Raw genomic sequence first — 8,947 nt, forward strand, 5'->3', positions numbered from 1 at the left:
CACCAGAGTGGTGCATGCTCTGGTTATCTCCCGCTTGGACTACTGCAATGCGCAGTATTGGGGCTACCTTTGAAGGTGACCCAGAAACTACAACTAATCCAGAATGCGGCAGCTAGACTGGTGACTGGGAGCGGCTGCCGAGACCATATAACACTGGTTTTGAAAGACCTACACTGTTTCTGGGCACAATTCAAAGTGTTGGTGCTGACCTTTAAAGCCTTAAACGGCCTCGGTCCAGTATACCTGAAGGAGCGTCTCCACCTCCATCATTCTGCCCAGACACTGAGGTCCAGCACCGAGGGCCTTCTGGTGGTTCCCTCACTGCGAGAAGCCAAGTTACAGGGAACCAGGCAGAGGGCCTTCTCGGTAGTGGCACCCTCCTTGTGGAACGCCCTCCCACCAGATGTCAAAGAGAAAAATAACTACCAAACTTTTAGAAGACATCTGAAGGCAGCTCTGTTTAGGGAAGCTTTTAATGTTTAATAGGTTATTTTAGTTTAGTGTTTTGTTGGAAGCCACCTGGAGTGGCTAGGGAAAGCCAGCCAGATGGGCAGGGTATAAATATTATTATTATTATTATTATTATTATTATTATTATTATTATTATCACTTCTGTTTGAGCAATGGGGCTGCCCCCAACTCCCAGCACCCCTCAAAATTAGCTTGGGGGGGTCAGGAGAAGTCCAAGAACAGTGTGCCAGAGGAGGGGGATCTAGCAGGTTTAAATGCTTGCATTGAAAGTGACATTGGATTATTCCCAATAATACTAAGTCCCATACAATTACCGTGATATGAAAAGGATGAGTGCGCAGTGCCTGTCTGGAACCTCTCAATGGGTCCACCCAAAGTGGGTGTCATGCTGCTTGGAAAACGGTTGAGTCAGAAACTGTTTAGTAAAAGAAAAGAGGACAGGATGCTGTTGTACCTATTGCCTCACACAGCAGCCACAAAAGATTATGGAGTCAAATGCAATTTCCCACCCAGGGCCAGCAGAAGCCATTTTGCTGCCTGCAGGAAACAACAAGTTGGTCCTCCCCATTTCCACTTACAGTTCCAGTTCCAAATGGACTGGCAGTCAAATTTTATTTCAACATTTGTGTTATGACAGCATCCTTCACCTGAGGCCACATGGTGCACACACATGCAGCCCTGCCCTTCAAAACAAACAAACAAACAAATAATTTAGTATTTATACCCCACCCATCTGGCTGGGTTTCCCCAACCACTCTGGGCGGCTTCCAACAAAAGATTAAAAATGCATTAAAACATCAGTCATTAAAAACTTCCCTAAACAAGGCTGCCTTCAGATGTTTTTCTCTTTGACATCTGATGGGAGGGTGTTCCACAGGGCGGGCACCGCTACCAAGAAGGCCCTCTGCCTGTAGCTTCGCTTCTCACAGTGAGAGAACTGCCAAAAGGCCCTTGGAGCTGGACCTCCGTGTCCGGGTTGAACGATGGGGGTGGAGATGCTCCTTTACCTCCCTGCTACTTCTGCCCCTCCACCGCTCGCTGCCTGAGGCCACCACCTCACCCTGTCAGACACCTGCCCCTTTTCCCACTTGGACTTAAAGCCAGATTTTGCCCTTATTCTATTGTTTTCAAACGTTTCAAATTACTTTTAATTCCTTTTAATTTGTATTGCATGGCTGTTTTGTTGTTTAGTGCCTTGGACTCTTTTTTTTTTTTTTTTAAGAGCCTACAGGTAAAATCAGCTGACGGTGGCAGATAACTATGATGTTCACAGCAGGCATAGAGGGGTGAACTGAACTCTTTTCTTTCCTGCTGTGGTCCTGAGCAAATTCACTCTTTGGACTAAGCATATAATTCACATAGTGCTTATATTTCTTCACATGTTCACACATTCTTCACTCTCTATAATTTGGCTAAATCATACCTATTCATTATCACTTCAGGGCATATTAGAAAAACAATTAAAATTCAGATTAAAGGGGGAAATCAGCACTTTATTAAAATATGAACCACTAGCAGGGGTCAGGAATTGTAATTTTACCCTATTAAAGTAACCCAGTCAGTGGTTGTATTATGTGAAGTTAAGCCTTATCTCAGTTTGTGCTGTGCTTATATTATGTGGGTGTTCTATTATAGTCCCTGTGCAATTATAATGATGTAGCAAATTATATGTAACAAATTGTTTTAAAAAAATAATCTTTAAACATTTGCTTAAAGGATTTGACTCATGGGTTCTATAAATATATTCCATTGTTTTTGTTAAAATCTATGGACAAAGCATGACAATAAATGATATATGAATAGTCCATTGTTTTAATTTTTTTCTTTTTCAGTATGTCCTTTTGTGCTTTGCATAGATATGGAATCATTAAAATATATATTTTCCCTACTAAGTAAGAAAATTACAACTGGGTATTTAATGTACACACACAACCTAAAGTGGACACCAAATAAAATATTGTTTAAAAAGAAGAAAAGAGGGCTGTGCATTGCAAATAAGAATGGATCTGGTATAGAATATGGCTGATAATTTGAAAATTATCAGATATATATTACCATTCATTCCTCAGCCAGAAACCAGCTGAGGGGCTTCATGAAACTGTGTAAGTGCTGTTCCACTCATAAATATCTGGAGTCTTTAAATGTTCAATATATTATTTACCAGGAAAGTTAGTAGTTGTCTCATGACTGTGTACATCAGCCACTGTAAGATGACACAAAACAGGACCTTCTCTGTGGTGGCACCCCATGTATACTGCCTTTGCTCAGAGGTACAACTGGTACCTTCAATATTTGGTTTTTGGAGCCAGTTAAAAATGTAGCTTTGCACACAGGGCTTGGGAGGAGGTTGTTCAAAATGATGTCCACTTGCTGCAATTGATTTTAAATTGTTTATTGAACCTGCTGGATCAGGCCAATGGCCTATCTAGGCCAATATATTGTTCTCTAGGTAAAGGTAAAGGGACCCCTGACAGTTAAGTCCAGTCGCGAACGACTTTGGGCTCATCTCACTTTACAGGTCGAGGGAGCCTGCGTTTGTCCCTTCCGCAGATAGTTTTTCCGGGTCAAGTGGCCAGCATGACTAAGCCGCTTCTGGCGCAACGGAACACTGACACCAGATCAGCGCATGGAAACTCCATTTACCTTCCCGCTGGAGCGGTACCTATTTATCTACGTGCACTTTTGGTGTGCTTTCAAACTCCTAGGTTGGCAGGAGCTGGGACCGAGCAACAGGAGCTCAACCTGTCGCTGGAATTTGAACCGCCAACCTTTTGATCAGCAAGCCCAAGGCTCAGTGGTTTAGACCACAGCGCCACCCACATCCCTTGTCCTCTACCCACCTGCAATTCTCAGCAACTTAATTTTATTGTGTCGGTTTGAATGGTAAACCACCCTGGGATCATAAGCAACCAATGGCAATTAGAAATTGAGCTAATCAATAAATAAATCAGTGTGTACAAGGTCTTGCCCAGCACTGAACCACGGGCATGAGAATCTGGGAACAACATCAGACCTGATCAGTAATCTGGGTGAGAGACCCACAGGAAGGTCCATGCAACAGCAGGAGATGTAGTTGATTAATAAATATTTGTTAACATTAGTTATAGTCCATCTAAAGCTATGGACCACTAAGTATCAATGATTTCACATTCAAATCAATGGAAATTACCAATGCTTAACTTTAGTTGGCTCACATCCAGTAATGCTTAATCATTGCTTCCCTCGCTGCCATTGACTATTAAATCCCAATCTGTCCAAAAGGGCAACATAACACTTTCGTGCCATTTACAATCAGTGCCAAAGGGATTAATTAGATTTGTGGAGGCCATTTGCAGAATTAATGTCTCAGCAAGACTATTACAATCTTCCACGCAGAGATGGGATAGATGAAACCCAGTCCTATTCATCTTTGTTCAGGAGCAAGTCTCACTAAACTAAAGCATGTTGAGGACTACAGCCTATGGGAAAGAACCAGAAAAAACAAACAAACAAACAAACAAACAAACAAACAAACCAGAAATCCCACCACATTTAAGTTAGAACATTTTCCAGAAGAGTAGCTGTGTTAGTCTCTTGTAGCAAAAATAATGAGTTTCGTAGCAACTTACAAATTAGTATTGTTTTCTTTCAACAGTGTGACTCCCCTGTGTGCCTCTTCAGAGGATACGCTATGAAAGGGGCATGTTGCCAATTCACATTGCTTAGACTGCAAAAAATGTAACAGTCATGCATCACTAGCTTTTAAACTCTGTTATAAATGTAGTCTGCCATATATACAGTGGGTATTGATTCTAGACAGAGGGACTTTTCCCTGGTCACGCTGTAGGTATGTATACCAGCCAAGGAGAAGACAGTAGATTTATTGGGTAGTGTGTATGCAGACCCTCTAAGTGTCCTTATTTTCCAGGGACATCGCTGACTTAGAAGAAGAGTTTGGATTTGATATCCTGCTTTATCACTACCCGAAGGAGTCTCAAAGCAGCTAACATTCTCCTCCCCCACAACAAACACTCTGTGAGGTGAGTGGGGCTGAGAGACTTCAAAGAAGTGTGACTAGCCCAAGGTCACCCAGCAGCTGCATGTGGAAGAGCAGAGACGCGAACCCAGTTCCCCAGATTACGAATCTACTGCTCTTAACCACTACACCACTATCCCTATTTTCATTGGAGAGATGTTGGAGGAATGTTGGCATTATCTTAATCGCCAGCCTGAGGTAAATGGGCCTGCAGGTGCCAACTATCTCATTCGTCTCTTAGTAAAGGTGGCTATCCACACTTTTGCCCTTTGGCTGATTAGAGGTTTGTCATCTATAAGAAATGCACAGATGTCCATGCTTCGCATATGTGTCTGCCTCTTTCAGTTTGAGAAGAAGCAAGCTAAAATGTTGCATGCACGTGCAAAGATGCCAAAAGGCCAAGGGGAACAGTTGACCATTGTCTGCTTTCTCTGGCATTTGAAGGATTGCAAGGAGGGCCTTGTTTGGTTTGCAATTTCCTTGAAAATTGCACAATCCACCTATATACACAATCCACCTACATATCAAGATGTTAGCTAGTAATTTTCTTCTGCAGCTTGACTCCTCCCCTTTTGCGGAATTTCTCGGTGGGTACATTGATGCCATGTGTCATGCCAGGAGCTGCAACCTAGGGGGCAAGCTTTCTACATTTAGGGTTGCCATATGTCCTCTTTTTCCAGGGCATGTCCTCTTTTTTCATGGGTAGAGTCATCGTAGCGATCCATAGTTTAGAAGTTGGCAGATGTGTCCTCTTTTTTGCTCTTCAGAATATGGCAACCCTATCCTTGCAATGAGATGTAAGGACAGGCTGCCACCTTCAATAAATATTGCAGTGATTCAGGGCTCCCCCCCCCCCATTTTTTTTTAATGCTTTTCAACATTTATCACAAAAATAACATAACAAAATACACAACAAAGGAAGAAAAAACGAAAAAAAACACACACCACACTACAATAAACTAAACACACAAGAAAAAAAAGAGAGATTATCTCTTCAAATATCCAACTTTCATCACATTGATCACTGACTTCCTCAAATCCCCTCTAACTGAATTTCATTATATCACCTTTATAACAGTTCTCCAAGTTCATATTACTAATAGTACTAATAGTACTAACTCCTTTCATTTACTAACCTCTTCTCCTTTATTAATATTCTAATCCTTAATATCTACTACCAGTGATTCAGGGCTTTTGTGGAATACTCTGGATCTTTGTGTGAAAGAAAAGTCTTTGGGCAGACTTTCTAAGACTAAGAGAGCATGCTTTCATAAAGCCCACCTGGTCTGTGGGACATATTGGGTGATATTTGTTTACTACTATAGGAATATTCTGAAATGAGGCACGCTTCCTAAGAATCCTGCATTGTCGTGGAACAATAAGGAAACGTTGAAACATGTGGAGCTTATTGCGTGTGGATTTGGTGGAATGGGGGAATGTCGGCCTCAAATATTTCACAGACTTTTGAAAAAAGGTGTTCTGTATTTGTTGATAAAGTCAGTTGCTTGTGTGTAGATGGCAGTGCTTTTTTTTCTAGCGGTCCTCAATGGTACAAAATTCCACCACCTCTTTAAAAAAAGAAAAACAGAACTGGTTCTTGGCAGTCTTGCTCACTGCCTCTGTTCCCCAGGTATCAGAGTAATAAGCTGAAAGCATAACAAGATGGTTGTCTAATCCTGTACATTGAGTTCATTGAGGCTTACACCTCAGAAACCACATACAGGATTGCAGCCTAAATCATTGATATGATTGGCAGACATAAATAATGGTTCTTGGGGAATTTCCAGTTTTGATGCTTAATGTGGTTTTCCTGCCCCTCCTCCAATTGGCTTATAATGAAAATGTAAAACTTGCAGTGGTCAGAGTGCTCGTGGCATTACAAATGCCTCTCTTTGGCTGTCTCTTCTGCACGCACAATGATCATACATTGACATAAATAGCGCAAGAGAAGCTTAAATGCCTATTTTAGCCTCATGTATGCAAAAGCTTAGTCATTCATCCCAGTCTGTGACAACAATTGCCTCGCAGAAAGATTATTGGCTGCATGGTGAGGCTATAGCTTTGATAACTTCATATATTAAAACGTCCCGTTCCCAATACTCTACCCTGCTAATAGCGTACTCTCAAAATTATAATTGAAATTCTTCCCTCAGTCTTATTTTAAATGTCCCAGAGAACAGACATGAAACATCCATTAGTAATGGAGAAACTATTATATGAAGAAATGTTTAGCATTACAGGTCAAACAATGGAAAATACCAAGTAGAAGTTCTGTGAGCCATAACAAATGAAATGTCTCTTCTTGAATCCATTACAGAATTCCCCTTACTGCCATTTAGTCTTTGAGTAAATGGTAATCCTAGCAAACAATAGCTATGATTTACGGGAAAATAAATTAGATTGTACTAAGCTACAGAACATTTTCCCACATAAAATACGTTTTAATCTTAGTTTTTAAAAAATGAGTATTATTTAAAGGGTGTACATCTTTCCTCTGCTGCAAGAAGAAAAAGAACCAAATGGAGGACATTTTATACTCACAGAATGTTCTCAATATTCTTCCAATAGTCTTTGAAACCTGCCACAAATACTGCCACAACCTGCTTAACCCAGAGTAGCTTAAACAGACATAATTTATAGGTTACAGTACAATCCTACATGTGATCTACTCAGAAGTTAAACTGATTTCACTGGGGTTACTCCCATGGAACTAAGTTTGCTTGCTTGCTTATTTATTTATTTACTTACTTACTTACAATATTTGTAGCACACTCTTCACTAAATATTTCCAATCCCAGAGTGGGAACACAGTGATAAAAACGAACAGAGAAAAACTATATACAAAATATAGACTTTCTGTCATTGCATAAACTAGCAAACTACAGTCGTACCTTGGAAGTCGAATGGAATCCATTCCGGAGGTCCGTTCAACTTCTAAAACATTGAGAAACCAAACCACGGCTTCTGATTGGCTGCAGGAAGCTCCCGTCAGACGTTCGGGTTCCAAAAGAATGTTCGCAAACCAGAACAATCACTTCCGGGTTTGTATAAACATGTATACTCAAATCACACCCTTGGAACCATCTGTGACGTTAACATATGAGAGTGCTGGAGGTTAAACAGGTTACCCAATCAGAACCCAGGGGGGTGGAGTCAGAGGGACTATAAAACCAGCTCTGGGAGGGGCGAAGGGAGGAGTTCATTGGGAGTTGGGTGGTTGGTTGGAGTGGGAGTGAATTGGGATATTGTCTGTGGGTAGGTTGAGTTAGTGTAGCGAAATAAGCTGAGTCAGGAACAGTTAGGGGCTAGGAAGACAAGTAAATATCTGAGAGGTGGTTTAGTGAGTGAGAGCAGGTAGCGGAATTTATAGGTCTGGGTAGGCACCCCATGATTATAACTGACAGATACCGTTTATGAAACCACACGCTTGTTAAACTGCACTAAATAAACAGAAGTTTATGTTCCAATTTAACCCTGACTGGACTCAGTATTGTACCAGGTAGGGCCTGGGTGGTGGCAGCGAGAAATAAAGTGGTGGCACAGGGATCAATAGACAGTGAAACGTCTGGGGACCCTGTGTGATCGCCACACCATCCTTGCATGAGCATCCTTAAACTTCTAGAGCCAGTGTGCTGTGTGGGCTTTGCCCCCCAAGCAAGACACGTAGCTTTTAAGCTTTTGAAAACATGAAAGCCAACAGTTCTTTTTATTTGTCTCTAGAATTGATAGAATTAACTAGAAGCCAAAAGAGCTAGAAGGAATCATCATGCAGACAAATTCATTCATTAGGTGACTACTTTGCTGGCATCCCAAAAAAAGAACCGTCTTTGATGGCGATGAAGGCACTCACTAAACTGTAGAAAACGAAACCCTAGTTTATAAATATTGCACACCTACAAGCATATGGAAATGCAAGAAGCAAAATACAAGTCTGCTCTTTTCATCTACCTCTAACGTTTGGAACTTGTCAGCCTGGAAAGCTACATTTGCAAAAGCAGTGTAGATTCATATGTTCTTGTCAAGCGCTGGAATGATAGAAAGGATTTATTGCTCTGTAATATGTAAACAAGTGGTTAACCACGGACCACTCAAAGATTGCTGAGGCTCTTGGGGGAGCACTTAAATATTTTTCTACCGGTTGCAGCAATTGTATTGTGCTGTGCTAGATGCTGTAAGCTTTTAAATTGAAGTCTTATTTCTTAAACTTTATTTACTATATATTGTATTTTATTGTATTACACAGAATTCCAATGGTTGCAACACCACAGAATTCAAATAATAATACAATGAAATGCAATATATAATAAATAAAAACAGCAGTAGCATACAATTAAATCCCAATATGAATATTTAATACAATGGATGTGCCGTCTCACATATTTAACCACAAATCCACCTGAATTAAGCTTGCAGGCCACAGTTTAGGAACCCCTAGTGTGAACCATATTGTGTAAATAGGCT

Source organism: Podarcis erhardii (assembly GCF_964252035.2).
Source record: "Podarcis erhardii genome assembly, chromosome: 2".
NCBI classification, from domain to species: Eukaryota; Metazoa; Chordata; class Lepidosauria; order Squamata; family Lacertidae; genus Podarcis; species Podarcis erhardii.